Source organism: Nycticebus coucang, chromosome 12 (assembly GCF_027406575.1).
Source record: "Nycticebus coucang isolate mNycCou1 chromosome 12, mNycCou1.pri, whole genome shotgun sequence".
Taxonomy (NCBI): domain Eukaryota; kingdom Metazoa; phylum Chordata; class Mammalia; order Primates; family Lorisidae; genus Nycticebus; species Nycticebus coucang.
Genome location: NC_069791.1, coordinates 6,392,977 through 6,411,623, shown reverse-complemented (window position 1 = coordinate 6,411,623; position 18,647 = coordinate 6,392,977). Strand labels below are relative to the sequence as shown.

Here is an 18,647-nt window from a genome sequence, read left to right as displayed (position 1 = left end):
ATTTTAACAACATACTAGACCAAGTTGAAGAACTTCAGAACTTGGAGACAGGGCTTTTGAGTTGACATAGTCAATAAAAAACCGGGGTTCTTGTTTTGAATCCCATATTTGCCATTTTAAGGATTTCCTTTTGGGTGGCGTTCCTTGCAGGGGAACTAACAATCCTTTAGGGGTTGTCAAAACAGGCTTTTGTTTTGTTTTGTTTTTCTTTTCGTATTGCCAGAGTTCATTTGCTGGTTCGTTCTCATCTGGACCCTGTTTCCCAGCTCTGTGTCTGGACTCTGTTCCGCTGGTGTGGCAAGCTTGTGGTATCTGCCTTTTGGCTAATGCAGGTAGGTCCCCACTAGGGTGCTGCTGGCAATTTAGATCAGTTGAGCCTCAGACCCCAGGGACAGTGTTTAGGTAATGGACTAGGTTAATAATAGCCCAAGTTCCTGGATGGCGTGCTAGAGTCCTGGGGGGACCAGACTGGGGCCAGGCTGGCATACTTGCCCTCAGGCCGCCCCGAGTTGAGGCACTGGCAGTGATAGTGCAGGGTGGGTTATTTTCTGGCCCAGAAGGATGCACAGGCAGGAGAAGGGCAGATACACTGTGAGCCTACGACAGCAAAGGTGGGTTCCTCTTGACAGGTTCACAGAGACAGGCAGCTGTGGGACTCACAAGCTGCTCATTCCCACCTGTCTTGGTAGTGACATTGGTCTTTGCCCTACAGAAGCACAAACATGCCCAGGTTCTTCTCCTACCCTGGCCCAGCTGTGGCAGAGATGGCAGAGACAGTCAGCCTGTTGTGTTCAGAACTGCCAGACTGGCCGTGGGTTGTGGCTGAACCCTTTGGCAGGGGAGGTTAGATGTCCTGGGGACCGGCCTCCAGGGAGGGTGAACTTTACCCAGAAGGGACAGGCAGGTGGGGAGAGGGCCACTGGCCCTGCCTTCCTTCAGCAGAGGCTGTAGATTTTATTTGGAAGCTGATAGAGGTAGCAGTGGCAGGATGAGGACACCACACAGCTAAAACACATACTCTCTGCGGCCGTAAATCACAGCACCTCTCAGAGAAGGGAAGGGATCCTGCTGTTCACCCATGAGCTCCGTGCACAGAGCCACAGTGCCAGTGAGGTCTTCGTCACCACTCTCAGCTTGTCAGGCAGCTCTCTGGCTCACCCACCCTGGCTTCCCTGATAGCAAGAGCAGCGGCAAGGACCAGGCCTCCAGGGGTGTGCAGAGGGGGAGAAAGAGCCTGTTCTCTACCCTGCGTCTGGAGCTCAGAGGCTGCTCAGCCAGTGGGAGGGAGCTTTGCTGTCTGCTGACAAGGCAGATGAGAGTCTGTGCTGCTGCTGGTAGAGCAGGGAACAGAGAGCTGTGCAGCCCAGCTGCAGCAAGAATAAATAAGCTAGAATAAATAAATGTGGCTAGCCTGTAACTGAGTGAAACCAGGTCAGACCAGGGACTCTGTGGTCTAGGTTGATGGGGCGATGTCAGCGAGTATGAGGGGTAAAGTGGGGCAAAAACTAAACTAATACAACAATTACAAGGTAGAGGAGTTAAATTAGGATCGAGGTGATGCTTGGCATCTTGCTATGTTCCCTTCTCAGTGGTCACCAAACCTAAAAGAGGGCAGCCTGCAGGTCCTCAGGGGAGAGCACAGGGAGAGGAAAGGTGGGCAAGACATGAAAAGGAGAAAACTTCCTGAGGGTTTCGTTACTTGTCATCCGGCGTGGTGCGAGTGTGCCATCAGTCTTCAGAGGGCTGTACTTGCAAACAAGTGTGTTTTGAGGGGGCTCACAATGCCAACTAGTACTGTAAAGACGGGAAGAGGGGTACGGGAGGAGGCTTCCTTCTGGTCGTCTTCCAGAAGGAAGAAGCGGGAGTGAACCACCTGATGGACCTCAGCAGCGCCTGTGGTTTTCATCTAGCTTGTATTTAACTTTGCGTCCATTTTTGCTCCAGCCAACACCAACTTTATTAACAGGATTAAACTAATCTGGTAATTTAGTAATTTCTATTCAGCAGTGACACCAAATTCTGAACAGGAGACCTTGAAATCGTGAATTCTGTGGTGCTTCAATGTGACACTTCCTGAGAGAATGTCTTCTTGGTGAATCTTGAGGGTTTCATAAAATGAGGTGAAAATGATCCCTTTCAGCTCTCCCTCCTGCTTTTAGACGGTCCTATTGATTCTTTTTAAGAAATGCTTGTTGTGAACAGTCCCTGCTGGTATCAATGTCACATATATATTTGAAAAGGGGAATATCCTTTGAAGTGTTTGTAGTCAACTCTTATGCATTATTAATAAAATATTAAGTTACTATTTAGGTGCTATTGAATATAATAATTTTACCTAGCAATATATGGATGACGTGACTCCTCCTTTGGTAGTTATGTAGTATAAATTGTGTATTTAAGAGTGTATAAATTGGGAAGATGTAGGGAATTAGATAGAACATATAGTTTGTAAATGGAAATATTGAATATACAATATGCAAGGTGGTATTTTCATTGTCTTTGAAGAAAGTATTTTCGTGTGATTTATTTGCAACATTGAGCCAAGTTGTTCTAGTATTATGGAAATATATTCTGTTAAATAGCTTGAAAATGTTGCAATATTTTAATCTTGACAAATTAAAAACTAAACACATACTAGTTTCTCTAAGGATCTCATATCATAATTTTTTTTTTTTTTTTTTTTTGAGACAGAGTCTCACTATGTCACCCTGGGCGGAGTGCTGTGACGTCACAGCTCACAGCAACCTCAAACTCTTGGACTTAAGTGATTCTCTTGCCTCGGCCTCCCGAGTAGCTGGGCCTACAGGTACCCACCATAACGCCCGGCTATTTTTTGGTGGTAGTTGTCATTGTTGTTTGGCGGGCCCGGATTGGATTCAAACTCGCCATTTCTAGTGTATGTGGCTGGTGCCCTAGCTGCTGAGCTACAGGCACAGATCCTCATATCATAATTTTTATGGACGCTAAATTGTGATTTGAGAATGCATAAAAATCTAAGAACTCCTATGGACCTAGGATGTCTTAGTTTCTTCAGGAGCCTTTAGGAGTCTCTGGTATTTAACTGTTAAGCACAGGTACTCTCCATTTATTAATGGAATTCCTTCAGATTATTCTTTCAAAAGAACTTTTGTTGTTCTGCCCATAGTTTTTAGAAGGTAGAAAAGTTGTTCAAATGCTGTGTATATAGTCATTACTTATTCTAAATGGCACGAGCACTTTCTTTTTTTTTTGCAGTTTTTGTCCAGGGATGGGTTTGAACTCACCACCTCTGGCATATGGGGCTAGCGCCCTACTCCTTTGAGCCACAGGCACTTCCCAGCACTAGCACTTCCTTAGAGCAGAGAAGAAATCTGTATTTTGCATGCTAAGAAAGTCTTCAAAGGAGGATTATTTTAGTGTCACAGAATCAAAGTAAAGGAGCCCAAAGGGGTTCACAGAGACTTAATTCAGAACTGTCTTGTTACCAATAAAGAAACTAAGATCTGGTATGATTATTACTCCTCCAAAAGATTATAACACTCCAGTGACATTTACTCTAAGTGTTTACATTTCTCACTGTGTTACCATTTCACACATCGCATAACAACAGTTACTGGATATTAAAGTCATTTTTTCCTCTGAACAATTTTTTTTATTAAATCATAACTGTGTACATTAATGCATTTATGGGTACTAGATATGGAGAAAAGGGAACACTTCTGCACTGCTGGTGGGATGCAAACTAATATGTTCCTTTTGGAAAGAAGTTTGGAGAATACTCAGGGATCTAAAAGTAGACCTGCCATTTGATCCCGCAGTTCCTCTACTAGGTATATGTACAGAAGGCCAAAAGTCTTTTTGCAACAAAGATATTTGTACCAGAATGTTTATTGCAGCCCAATTCATAATTGCTAAGTCATGGAAGAAGCCCAAGTGCCCATAGACTGATGAATGGATTAATAAACTGTAGTATATGTACACCACGGAATATTATCCAGCCTTAAACAAATGAAGTCATTTCAATCACTTGGTCATTTAACATTTCCAGAAGTCACCGTTACTTTCTATCTAGCCTAGCAGCATATTTTGTAAAATATTCCTCTTAAAAAACATTTTAATATTTATTTGGTTCTAGTTAATGCAAGTAGTCATATTATCAGTTCTTTAGGAAACACTCCACTCGATATATACTTAATTCTAGAAAATTTGCGTTTATCAGCCCCTCCATGGGACACCACGATTGATGTCTTCTCCCCACTCCACTCCCAACTGTATTGTAGTTGGATTTGGAGTGAAGGTATTTACTGGTATCAAAGTTAATCCTGTTAAGAGGCTTTAAGAAAAAGTGCTAAGCAAAATGTCAGACAGGAAGAATCAGTTCAAGAGATTTACATCATGGTGACCACAATTCACATTAATAACAAGGTATAGTACACTTGAAAATTGTTAAGAGAACAGACTTTGAGTGTTCTCACTACACAAAAGAGCATGTGAAGTGTGTGTGTTAAATATCATGATTTAGCCATTTAGGAGTCTAAACTTTTATTAAAACATCAAATTGTACACCACAAATACATACAATTTTTACACATCGAGAGATTCCACATCCTTCAACTTCAGTTTCATTGTCTACAAAATGAAGACAGTGGTTACTGGAAAGAATTATGAGAAAATTCATGTTAAAGTACAACAGGTAACAGAAACATTGCATAGAGAGGCAGCTGGAAGCCAGGGAATGTCATATATGAGTCTCTAAAGGGGGTGACAGTATTTTATTCACCCACTTCCCAGAGTTGGGCATTTAGATTGTCTTGGTTCTCCCATACTAGAAAAGAAATTACTCAAGGCAGGTAGGGTAGGGAGTCATGGAATCATCAGACGACAGCTGACAAAGTACTTGGTGACAAGGGTATATGTCATAGATGGTAAGTTTGTCCAAGATTCTAAAACGAGTGACACTTCACTGGAAGTTTCTGCCCATCAGCTGGACAGAAGAGTCAGTAGACCAGGGAAGGTCATTTTGCTGACGTGGAAGACGGTGTCCCCGAGGCTCTGGCTAAGTTGATTCACCTTGCTGAACATGCTTTTGGAATCCAGATCCCATGGTATTGTATTTTACAGAAACTTCTATAAGATTCTTAGGTATTCCTGGAGATCTTGTGATTTTTTTTTTCTTATTTAATATTTTTTAATGGGCACTTTGATAAAAAAAAAAAATAAGAAAGGCAGTCTCTGGCCATGTAACCTTCCTGAAACCATGTGGGAATCTTTCATACTTTTGTTCCTTAGTGCCAGTTAGTGACTTAATACTTTCAGATTGAGAAAAGACCCAAAATACCAGAAAATCTTGAAGACAACATACAAAATGAAGGGCCCAAAATTTGGTAAATAGATTTTTAATTCCCTAAGTTTACCAGAGAACCCCACTAAATAGGAGACGTGAAAAGCATACGAGGAGGGGCTTCCTAGATACACTCTGAGGAATTTTAAGCATTTTCAGAAACACCATGGGGACCGTTTCAGGAGTCAGGGGATGTGAACGGGGCAATTCAGGCTGTCTGTGACACCCCATTCTCATAAACTAGAAGACCTCATTTGTATTTTAGGATTCTGAGTAAGATTGTTTCTAGAAAGATTTCTGTGCTTTAAAAAGTTGTTGGGAAAACAAAAACAAAACAAAAACACATTGACTGTGGCCATTCTCTTTCACTGTATGGACATGTATACCTATCTGTCTGTCTGTCTGTCTGTCTCTGTCTATCTATATCTATCTGTCTATCTGTATCTATCTATCTATCTCCCCATCTATAGCTATATCAGTTTTTGAACTCAGGTTGTTTAAATGATCCGTGGGGATAGGCTTTATCTTGTAAAGGGGTCTGTCAGAAGTGGTTACATGCTTAGTCTTCTGTCCCACTAGGGATGATGAGGTTAGAAGTGCAATTGTTCTCCTTGGTGAGTTTGTTCCATCTTTATGTAATTCAGAGGAAAACTCTGTTCCAAAACCTGCTGTTCTCCGAGGATTCTTGGTTTCATATTCTCCTTACACCAGGGAGCCATATTTGGGGGCAAAATTCACTGAGCTCCTTCAAACACCTACTATATTCTGGCAATACAGTAAAATCAGAAATGTATCCTGCCTCATAAAGGAGAGTGAGCGAATGTGATCTGTCTGCTAGGATAAATGGGTTCACGGGGAGTTGGGACTAAGATCATGTCTGACCTTGTGGATAGGGGAGGTGACACTGACATAGAGGTCAGTTATAAGCAGGAGCTCGTCACATGGAGGAAGACCGTGGTGAAGGACCCTTCAGTTGAAGGGAATAGCAGGTAGGATGTGGAGCTCTGGAATGTGACAGTAGCTCAAGGACTGCAAATAGCTTAGTACAACTGTTCACGGGCACTTGCACCTATGTCAGAAAAAGAGCCAGACCAGCGATTTCCAAATGTCAGCACATTAGAGTCACTTGTTGGAACAGACGCTGCTGGGTCTCAGTCTCACAGTCTCTCATTCAGTAATCGGAGTGGGCCCAGAATTTGCGTTTCTAATAAGATCTCTGCCGATGCTGCTGAAGTGGGGGCCACGCTGTTCAGCACCGTTCAGGTGGGTCGTGTAAGGAGAGAAAAGGTCATTCTCTCTGTACTTTGAACTAAAGATAGATCAATATGAAAAGAACAAACAAAAGTTTCTTAAGATGAGAACCTCAAGTGGACATGGGAGTACCCAGAGAAATGGGTAAATCTGAAAGAGGTGGCTTTGAATTCAGGCTGAAATACCAATTTTCACGGATACAGAGAAAAGGGTGTGCAGAAGGCCTGTGGCAGGGAAACACCCAGGAAGAGTGTTGTCAACAAGGTCGAGGTTTGTTAGGTGGAGCGAGTCTGTGTCTTCTCCAGCGATGGGTCTGTAGTGGTGAGTTGCCCACCTGGTCTTGGTGCAAAGGGAGAGCCCTTACAGACAGACGATTCCTATAGACATAAATTGACGCCACAAAAGGGTAAGTTCAGAGCTGTTCTTACGTCTACTGCTGTTCAAAATAATCCTTATGCTGAAGACACATATTTTTAGGTAGCATTTTCTGGTCTTCTAAAACTACTAGTAAGATCCAAAAGCAGGGATTGATCTCTTTTTCCCTAAGTATGATGAAACTTCAGCTATCAAGAGAAAAGCAGATCTTTCTCCCCTCTGCTCCTTCATGAGCTGGACACACAACTCTCTTTGGAAATGCTCTAAATATTCTCTTTGTTCTTCCTAAATACAAATTTTCTTTATTACCTTGGGGGAAAAAAGAAAGAGAAAAGCATTAGAAAGATGATATGCAGTTTCTATTGATCGTGTTTCTGTGCACCCTATTTTAAGTAAGGCCCATCCGAAAACATGTGCCATCCATGTGATTGCTAAGGAACCAAACTAGCAGATACCATAGTCCAGCTTCTAGTAACTAATGCTTCTATTACAGAGGGAAATAAGCTTTATGCCCACCTGTAACTCAAGCAGAGGTACAACTTGCAACTAAATTAACATGGAAGGAAATATATCTATATTTACAAACTAAAATTTTGTCTTTTGGTATTTTAAATTTTTAATAGAAAAATAGGATATACACATACTCATTACATAATTAAACATTTTTTGTTTTTTGAGAGAGCCTCAAGTTATCATTCTGGGTAGAGTGCCACGGCATCAGATCTCACCGCAACCTCCAACTCTTGGGCTTGAGTGATCCTGTTGCCTCAGTGTTTCTATTCTTAATAAGACAGAGTCTCGTTCTTGGTCAGGCTGGTCTCAAACTCATGAGCTCAAGCAATCCACCCACCTCGGCCTCCCCAGAATACTAGGATTTCAGGCGTGAGCCACCATGTCCAGCCTATTTAAGCATTTCAAAAATACGTATATTAGACCAAGCTATTTTCTATTTTTTCCAATAGCACCTGCAATTAATAGCTTTTAATGTATTGTCCTAGTTAATTTGAATGCACATATAAATAATGTACATAATGAGTCTTTATGAATATACACTTTACAATAAAGAGTCATATTTTCCTGTTCTGTAGCTTACCTTTCCCCATTCATTGTACTTTTATCCATGTTCCATGGACAGTAGTGCACGTAGCTCTACCTCATTCTCCTGCATTTGCTTAGTATTAGCACTTTTTTATGAATGTGCAGCAACCTATTCATTTTCTAGTAACTTTCAGTTTGCCACAGTTATAAGTTTGCGTTGCATTCAGCATGCTGTGCGTGTGTCCTTGACCTGTGCAACGGCGCCTGTGAGAAAAACATCCTCCAGTCCAATTGCTGGGCCTGTGACTTTTATAGATGAGTCACCACTGGTCCTATATTAGTTTCCCAGGGCAGTGATAACAGATTACTCCAAACTTGGTGGCTTAAAATGATAGAAATTTATTCTTACATCTTATAACTGTCTATAAAGAAATTCATTCTTACACCTCTGCATGCCCATGTACAGAGCCACACCCCTTCAAAGGGGATGTAGGGGAGGCTGTTCCGCGGCTCTTCGGCTTCTGGCGGCAGTCGGCATTCCTGGGTGCCTTGGTTTGTGGTGACATCACTTCCTGCTCTGCCTCCATCACCACATCACCATCTCCCCTCTGTGTTTCTGCCTCAACTTCCTCTGCCTCTTTTGATTACGGGATACATGTGATTACATTTTGAGTCCACCTGGATAGTCCTAGATAAGATTCTCTTTTAAAATCCTTAACCTAAACCCATCTTTTGTCATGTAAGACAATATAATGGATTTGGGGGATCAAACGTGGACTGGACATAGCACCATTCAGCCTACTGCAACTGTTTTCATACATTTCTGTAAGTATAATACACATTGAGTGTCTCTTATCTAAACTTCTTGAGAGCAGAAGTGTCTTGAGACCAACTTTCAGACTTTGGAATATTTGCATAAATAATTAGATGTGGATGGGACTCAAGTCTAAACCCAGAATTTACATGTTTCATGTACACTGAATGCACATAGTCTGAAGGTAATTTTTATATGGTATATTTAATAATTTTGTGCACAAAACAAAGTTTTGCCTGTGTTTTGACCATAACCCATCACATAAGGTCAGATGTGGAATATTTAACTTGCAGCATCAAATCAGCACTCAGAAAGTCTCATATATTGGAGCATTTCTTGATTTCAGATTTTCAGGTTAGGGATATGCTCAACCTATATTAGACATAAGGGGAATTGCTTAGTATGGGAGGTCCATTTTCAATTCTTCATTGATAATCAATCACATACTGGTTAATATTATTTTCCCTAATTTTCTCATTATAAAAGCATCTTCATTTTGACCCTTATTGTCAATTGACATTATCAGAGTCATTTAACCATAGTGGTCATTTACATGTAATTTTTACATGTAAAAATAGGTGTTGTGCTATTGACATTTTGTGGGCCATGCAGTATTTATATCTTTCTTGTCTAGATGTCAAAGTAAATTGGTCAGTGGGATTTCAAAGATGCTCCTCTTTGAAGGATAAAAAAATGCCTCCCAGGATTAGATTATAATTTTAATTTAATTACATGTTAGAAAAGAAAATATTCAGTTTAGTTTAATTCCTTTTGTAAAATTGAGTGAGTCATCCTCCTAAACTTAAACACTGTACATTACTCTGGCATTGATATATCTTTTTGTATAAGAAAGAGAAAATATAGACTGAAAAGGCTGGTGGATTATTCTTTAAGAAACACTAATTCATCTAGGTGGAAACACAGGCTACTCTATAGGTGGGATGTAGAGAAAGCCTGATGTGGAAACTGTGAGGCAACCAGAGGAATTTACAGTGGAGCAGACAGTCTGCTGAGACCTATTGATTTAATTTGATACTTAAATTTGCTGAGTGCCTTATTTCTGGACCTTATTTTGAAACATAAACTTCTGGATTATGTAGGTTGTCAATAAGGGTTGATAGAATTGATGCCTGCTGGTCTAGGTTTGGGTGGTTGAAGAGAAGATTATTCATGAAGCTCATAAAGGAACTTTCTGATTTTCTTTGCAACAGAATGAAAAAGAGCTTTAAGTATAACATGAATGTGTACCCATTGACCACCACGAATAGTTTATTACTTCTTTGCTGTATGTCTTTTTCTCCAGAGATTAGTCAAACTATTTTGATTCTAGAAGACAGGGCAAAGTTCTTGGGCCTCAGTCTATTATTCCACAACATAAGTTTCTGAAAACCACTTGAAATAACCAATTGCTTTGTAGTCGTCAAATCTCTTTTAACAGTGATAGTATGTTATACTTCATATACCGAAAAACATGATGAAAAAAGATGTAAATAAGATAGAGCAATGATGAATTTCAAAGGACTCAGATAGTTGTAGTTTTTGAATGCCAAAGAAAAAGTATATGAATTCTGACGGAAAAGACACATGAGGACATAGGCAAAATTGAAGTCTAGAGATTCACTAGAATCTAGATTTTACTCCTTATAGGAGTAAAACTGAAAGGAGATCAATTGTACGCAGAGAGAGTAGCCTGCAACGTTGGTGTGTTTATCACCAATAGGAATCAGCAATAGAAGCCCTAATAAAAAGTTACTAGTTATGGTGCTATTATAATTTAATCAGCTGCCTTTCCCTGTTTGTGGCCTGGGGCTGGGGACGGCAGCTCTAAAGCATTGTATATATTTTCATGCATTTTATCGTGAGTAAAGGGCATCATAAAATGTGACATCTGTGTGTGATTGCGAAGGACCAACATTAGCAGACACCACAGTCCCAATTTCTAGCATTTATAATAATGAACACTGCTTTCGTAGGGGAGAATGACCTTTATGCCCACTTGGACTTCAGGAAGCAGGCCTCAAAATAGATGCTTTCCCAAATTAAAGGAAAGCCTTCTCATTTGCATAAGAATTATTGGCCTTCTACTGGGCTTTTAGACTGACCCACCAATTCTAAAATGCTATCTTTCATTTTTAAGACTAAAGACCCGTATATGCATTTTGTGAGTATATCCTTATAAATACGTGTATGAAATATATTATGGTAGTTTCATATACGTAGAAAAATAGATGTAAACATAGATTAATAGCCCACAAAGCAGGAGTGCTTGGAGTATTGTTGTGTTTGTTGAAAGGAATCCTGAATAGGAGGAATGGGAGATAATCTTCCCAGAAGAAAACGGGCCGGTCAGGGTAAGAAACTGTGAAATTTCGTAGAAACGTTGTCAGGAGTTGGACTTGTCAGGATCTCTTATCTTGCCCCTAGCTGGCCTGTACAAACTGGGAGTATAATTAGGCACATAGACGGGCAGGTCAGAACACAGTTTTCAGTTACACCTCGGGCTTTCTTCGGAGGCTTTCCCTAAACGCAGGACAATTCTGTTAGAGAAAAAGTATACAAAATGCATGTCCACAAAATACAAAGGTTTTCTACCTTAGGACGAGCCATTTGCTCAGGGAGGATGGAGCTGACATTCTTGATTACCCAGCTGAAACAAACCATGGAGGCTTCCAAGGCGCCTGGTGAGACCAAGCGGTGCCTGAACCTCCCTCCCCCATGCCCAGACCAGGGACCCGCTCAGAGCAGCTGCCTTCCTAGCACAAGTTAAGCCTTAATTCCATCCATACACATTTCTCGATTCTACTCCTATACTCAACCTCACTCCTCATCCCCAGGTTCTCACTGATGTGCCATTGTTTTTCTTTGTTTGTTTTATAATATCCAAATTTCTCCATTTTATTTCCATTCATGGAATTAATTCATAATGGTTCTTTGACTCATTTAAAATCAAATGACCTGCAGGTTACAAGGCTAACACATGATGTGAGGATAATCTAATACTTATAAAATTATCCTGAAGTATTTCATAAATACCAAAAAGTGTTTTTTAAATAAAAACACCTAGAAATGCATCAAACACAGTAAAACATAGCAGAAAGAGCTCCCACGGACAGGTTTAATCACTTTCTAGAACAGAACCACGAGCTTCTTTCTATACTTCAGTTTTCAAAGTTTATAAATTAAATAGTAATGTTAATCTGTGAGATTTCTCCCCTAAAAATATCCTATAATCTGTAAAGCACATAAAACCACAAACCAGATCCTAATTAGAATGAATGGCACTGAGATGTAATGGGATATTTCTGCGTGCATTTGTTTTTAATGACAAAGAATGTATTAAAATATTAACCAACTTCGATGCAAAAATACTTAATCTCACTGAACGTTTACCACTAAAATTTTAACGGTCATAGATCTTAATTATAGAAAACCATTGTGATGCAAGGTTCTGGAAATTACTCTCACCAAACCAATTCCACTCTTTCAGGAGTTGAAGCACTGAATACATGTGATGTTTACACAGCTCAAAACTTCAATAGCTGATAAATCTACATCAGGAATGAATGCTTATAATCACTGCCATGCTACTACTTAAATTTATAATCGCTGCCATGCTACTACTTAAATTACTTGAGAGTGTTAGCCAGAATTAAATACCATTGTTTAAAAATATTTAAATAAATAAGAAAGCTTTCTATAATCTCTTACACCTACTATGACTTCATCTGACATTCCTAGAGACTTTTATATTATGAGAACTTAGATCAGGGTATCAGCAATGGCAGAACAACTAAATTATCAAGCATGATTCTTTCTTCAGAAAACCATTTTAGTTCCTATCTGTGTCAGTTACAACAAGTTCAGGGTTGTCTGTTTCTACGTTGTTTTATTTTAACTTTTCCCTTTGTGGAAAGATATTACTACTTTGTCTTGGTAGGGTATTGACAAACGCAGTCATTTCACAGTTGCATGTGATGTGGGATGCAATCTTGAATGAGCAGAGAAATAAAACCACCTTCTGAAGGTGCGGATGATGCTGCAGATGCTGTCTTGCGAGGAGAGGCCCTCGGAGGTGCTGTTTGTACCTGAGCACCACTGATTTTAGTGTTACGGTGCAAAGCTGGTAATAAGAAAGGATAGTTCTGTGTGGATTCCTCAGAACACCCGTGTTTCTGGTTGCTTTGCTGCAGCTGCTGCGGGGTGAACTCTCTGAAGCTGGTGTCCTTGTCAGCCTTCTGCTCCTGGACAGAGTCTGCAGGCCATGCTACTGCCCACGGCACCATCAGCCCCCTGCCTTTGCGGCATTCTTAGATCATGAACGTGACTGCCTCTGACACACAGACTTCTATTTTATTTTCTCCCCAGAAAAGTCTGCTCCAGACCCACAAAACTACAGCCTTTATTTGCATCTTCTTCATTCCAGTTGTCCATTCCGTTGACTTTGAATTGATCTCTGTCTCAGTCGCCTTCACTATGTGACTTGGCCTGTTCACCTGTTTGGCTGTTGCTTGGAGCTGTCATGGGGTCCTCAGGTTTGCATCCAGCATTGAGGTCGAGACTTTCTGCACAGTAGACTAGCTGATGTGCAGCGGATACAGAAAGCAGGAAGGGACTCGCCCAGCTTTCACGCTTTCCACATCCATTCCCATTGAAATGCTCCCCCCCTTACTAATAATTCTTTAATTTTGGCATGAGAACGGTGTGTGGGAACAAAGTGTGTTGCTTGGATCTGGAATAACACACACAGTATCGACGTCCACACAGCATCATTAGCTCCCTCAGCTCCTCAGCAGAAGGACGTGCGCCTCCGTTAGCTTAGATGGCAGACCCACTAAAAATCGCAGATGACGTCTCGTCACTCTAAGCATCTGATTGAAGCTGTTTCTCCAGTTTCGAGACTGACTTGGCATTTAGATCTCGCTTTCTTCGTCCTCTCAGGCAAACCTCCTTCTACTGGGCGGCTGTTCAGTGCTTTGAAAAGCAGGTGGACCCAGATGTAAGACAGACAACTGGTTATTAAATGGAAAAATCGACTTTTCACAAAATAAACTCGTAAGTACTGAATTCTGTATATTGAGCACCATATTTAAGTTGAAATGAAGATATTTGATGTAGTAGAAATGTAGCTTGTTTGTCTATCACACAGATTTAAGGAAAATGTAGGAATTCTAAATCAGAATATCTCTAAAATAATTTTGTTTTTTTTTTTTTAAATGACCCAGTCTGTCTTGTTGTAAGTCTTATAAATATTGACATTATGGATAATAATCATTTTTTAAATTGTATATTTTTTCTATTGTCAATTGACATTTAATTTATTTAATTGAATTTTATAGTAAATTATTTAAATGGATATAGGGAAAGATTTTAGTAACAACTAATGAATACCAATAAATTTCCTTTCTTACATGGTAGGTATGTAATTTATTGTTTTTTTAAAAATTGTAATACCCAATTTTTCTTCATCTTATTTTTTTATATTTTTTTCTCATGCACACATTTGATCATTTGGGTTACACCATATTACTTCTAGCAATGGATTGACAAAGATACTTTCACTTTTGCTAATTATTTAAAGACAATCACAATTTATTGGGATGAGCTAAGGCTAGTGGCTCTCATGTGGCTTGTGGAATTCAATTATACAAATAGCAACTTGTTTTTCTATTTCTTCAGGTGATCTTGAGTCTGTTACCTCCTTTCTTGTGTATTTTTTTTTTTTCAAACATCAAACTGCAAAGTATAGAAACTAGATAAAGATTCTACATATCATCCAAAGACGTCTGTTCAAGTGGGCATCTGTACAGGTAAAAGCTTACTTTTAACTCATTTTCTTGGCTATGCCCACAAATAAAAGAGATGAGACACAACAGTCACATATTATAAAAATATTAAAGAATTGTGTATAGGAAAAAGAAAAAAACTGAAACTAATGCGTACATGTGGATTGGGTCTTGACTATTGATTATCTCAAGAGTTGCTAATGAGGAAGATGTGACAATCTTAAACGTGGAATTTTTGGAATTAATTGGTCTGGTTCCACTTCTAATGAATTAGTTAAAGATCATAAGATGTCAATTTATGTAAAAGAAACAAAATAGGGAGTAGCTAAGAAAATAAAGAGGCATATGAATGGTGCCTTGCAACCTGCAACCTGCAGTTATAATTAAAAGCAGGAAAATGTACTTGGAACAAAAGATCATATACTGAGATTATAAACTGATGAATTCCAAAACATATACAAAACAGAAAAAAAAATTAAGATGACGTTTTTTTGTTTAAAGGCAAGGAAACTTTTGAAAAGACCGATGTGTGTAGCATCTGAGAAAATAGCTTGACTTGTATAACAAAGCAGGGATAATTCAAATAGGTGATAAGTCAGAGTGAAAACATAGTCTAATGCAATGTACATTAGAAAATATGAGTTTAACAGGCATTAGAAACTAGAATTCCTGGATGAGATGTTCAAGGCCAGAATCTAGAGAAATGGGAAGACTGACATGCAGCTCACAAAGTCACCCAAAATTGCTTACAAAGAACTTTCATTTGATGTTTACAGAGATGACCAATACTTCCCATTTTTCAATTGCAATGTCATCTAAGGTCAACTTTTTACCAGGCACTTATACCATAGTTGCTACCAGCATTGGCCATGGAATTGTTATCTGTATTTGTTAAAATGTCTACCTCAAACAAAGTATATGGGCCTACATTTTCTATTTATTTATTTAACTTATTTCCTGACAAACCATCCAGTTATATCACATGGTTATTTTGCAGACAGAAAATTCATTATTAAAGCTGAAATTTCATAGTTTCAGAGATAAAATGATAGCAGTGAGCACAATGAATGGTGCATAAATATCCACAGCTAATTATTTATCAATTTATTGTTTTTAATAAAAATATTAAGTACCCTACTATATGCCAACAACTATCCTGAGAACTGCTGAAACAATGATTACCTTGTTATTAGATTGTGGTGAAAGACAGCTAGTGAATAATTAGAAATAGTAAAAGCAACAATATTATAAGAGTTTCTAAATATTCATTGGAAAAGTGAGGAATTTGGAGCAAAAAATATTTTTTTCCCTATGGTTTAAAATGAAATCAGAACTATATAAAGTACTTATTACAGTGGCTCATAATACTGACATACGGTAAGAATCTAAATATTCCTGGGTTTACTGAAATAATTTAGGCAATATAGGCCAGTGATATAATTGTATATTCATAAGTTTTAAAAAATGAGAAACTCAGTTATACTTATATATAGTACATTTATTTTTATTTAATTCATAACATAAATACAAACATTGAATAGATGTGTATGTGTAAATATTTACTGCATTCATTATTTCTTTTTACTTCCTTCTTCGTTAAGTCTAAGAAGCACATTATTTCTCATTTTAACATCTTTGAGATCAGGGTGGCTTCCACTGAACGGCATTTCACGACCACTGCTGACAAAGTGCAGTCAGGACAGGGTCATGGCCTCTGCCTGAGCAGACCTGGTGATGGTCTCTAATCATAGTTGGATAATTTCAATCACTTAATAATTCAGTCCACAGACCACTTGTGGACCATTAGGGGAAGGAATGTAAGCCTTGTTGACTGAATATCTTCTGCTGATATGTTGCGATAAGATCAAGAAAGTATCACTGTCAAAACTGACCCTAGAGTGGGACATAGTATCTTGGAATAAATTCCTGGAGACACTACAGACTGCTCTGTAAACTGTCAGGTCATCGACACACTTTATAGTCTAGAAGATTATATTGTGTAAGAAAACAAACCTATTGCAAACTGTAAGTTTAAAAAGTCATGCAGAAGAATCATAACCCGATTGTGAAAATATTTAGAAATACTTCAACCAGTGGATTTTTTTTCTCCTTGTTACACATTTGCATATATAATTTTGATATAACTTAAAATTGTCATTTCCAATTGGGTGAAACAAATGATATGAACATATGCACCTAATCAAAACTCTAACATGATAATATTCACCTTTGTGTTATCTGGGTTTACATATTTTTAAATTTTAGATTCTCAGTGAATGCACATATGGTTGTAAATAATAAATTGTCATTAATTTAAAATTTTAAGTAAAATTTCATTTTAAATTTCAAGATTAATTGCTAATGAGGTAGAAATATAAGAATGCAAGAACTGGTGTTCATAGAGGGCAGCTAGCAGAATGCAGGAACCCGCGTTCATAGCGGGCAGCTAGCAGAATGCAGGAACCCGCGTTCATAGAGGGCAGCTAGCAGAATGCAGGAACCCGCGTTCATAGAGGGCAGCTAGCAGAATGCAGGAACCCGCGTTCATAGCGGGCAGCTAGCAGAATGCAGGAACCCGCGTTCATAGCGGGCAGCTAGCAGAATGCAGGAACCCGCGTTCATAGCGGGCAGCTATCAGAATGCATGAACCCGCGTTCATAGAGGGCAGCTAGCAGAATGCAGGAACCCGCGTTCATAGAGGGCAGCTAGCAGAATGCAGGAACCCGCGTTCATAGCGGGCAGCTAGCAGAATAGAGGAACCCGCGTTCATAGCGGGCAGCTATCAGAATGCAGGAACCCGCGTTCATAGAGGGCAGCTAGCAGAATGCAGGAACCCGCGTTCATAGAGGGCAGCTAGCAGAATGCAGGAACCCGCGTTCATAGAGGGCAGCTAGCAGAATGCAGGAACCCGCGTTCATAGAGGGCAGCTAGCAGAATAGAGGAACCCGCGTTCATAGCGGGCAGCTAGCAGAATGCAGGAACCCGCGTTCATAGAGGGCAGCTAGCAGAATGCAGGAACCCGCGTTCATAGAGGGCAGCTAGCAGAATAGAGGAACCCGCGTTCATAGCGGGCAGCTATCAGAATGCATGAACCCGCGTTCATAGAGGGCAGCTAGCAGAATGCAGGAACCCGCGTTCATAGAGGGCAGCTAGCAGAATGCAGGAACCCGCGTTCATAGAGGGCAGCTAGCAGAAAGCAGGAACCCGCGTTCATAGAGGGCAGCTAGCAGAATGCAGGAACCCGCGTTCATAGAGGGCAGCTAGCAGAAAGCAGGAACCCGCGTTCATAGAGGGCAGCTAGCAGAAAGCAGGAACCCGCGTTCATAGAGGGCAGCTAGCAGAATGCGGGAACCCGCGTTCATAGAGGGCAGCTAGCAGAATGCGGGAACCCGCGTTCATAGAGGGCAGCTAGCAGAAAGCAGGAACCCGCGTTCATAGAGGGCAGCTAGCAGAATGCAGGAACCCGCGTTCATAGAGGGCAGCTAGCAGAAAGCAGGAACCCGCGTTCATAGAGGGCAGCTAGCAGAATGCAGGAACCCGCGTTCATAGAGGGCAGCTAGCAGAATGCAGGAACCCGCGTTCATAGAGGGCAGCTAGCAGAATGCGGGAACCCGCGTTCATAGAGGGCAGCTAGCAGAAAGCAGGAACCCGCGTTCATAGAGGGCAGCTAGCAGAATGCAGGAACCCGCGTTCATAGAGGGCAGCTAGCAGAAAGCAGGAACCCGCGTTCATAGAGGGCAGCTAGCAGAATGCAGGAACCCGCGTTCATAGAGGGCAGCTAGCAGAAAGCAGGAACCCGCGTTCATAGAGGGCAGCTAGCAGAAAGCAGGAACCCGCGTTCATAGAGGGCAGCTAGCAGAATGCAGGAACCCGCGTTCATAGAGGGCAGCTAGCAGAAAGCGGGAACCCGCGTTCATAGAGGGCAGCTAGCAGAATGCGGGAACCCGCGTTCATAGAGGGCAGCTAGCAGAATGCGGGAACCCGCGTTCATAGAGGGCAGCTAGCAGAATGCGGGAACCCGCGTTCATAGAGGGCAGCTAGCAGAATGCAGGAACCCGCGTTCATA

At 40.4% G+C, this 18,647-nt stretch overlaps 1 protein-coding gene across 7 annotated transcripts in view; it reads left to right on the top strand.

Moving 5' to 3' along the window:
* Positions 1–18,647, top strand: part of SLC16A7 (solute carrier family 16 member 7) — a 161,920-nt gene that overhangs the window by 71,530 nt on the left and 71,743 nt on the right. For 3 of the 7 annotated variants that reach the window (XM_053555469.1, XM_053555467.1, XM_053555468.1), the window contains 2 exons: positions 13,737–13,850; positions 14,475–14,605. The exons of 1 other annotated variant lie outside the window; for it this stretch is intronic. The gene's annotated coding sequence lies outside the window, so the exon portion shown is untranslated. Of the gene's footprint in view, positions 1–309; positions 333–13,736; positions 13,851–14,474; positions 14,606–18,647 lie in introns of those variants that run through there. 3 more of the 7 variants (XM_053555473.1, XM_053555472.1, XM_053555471.1) reach the window with 2 other exon arrangements.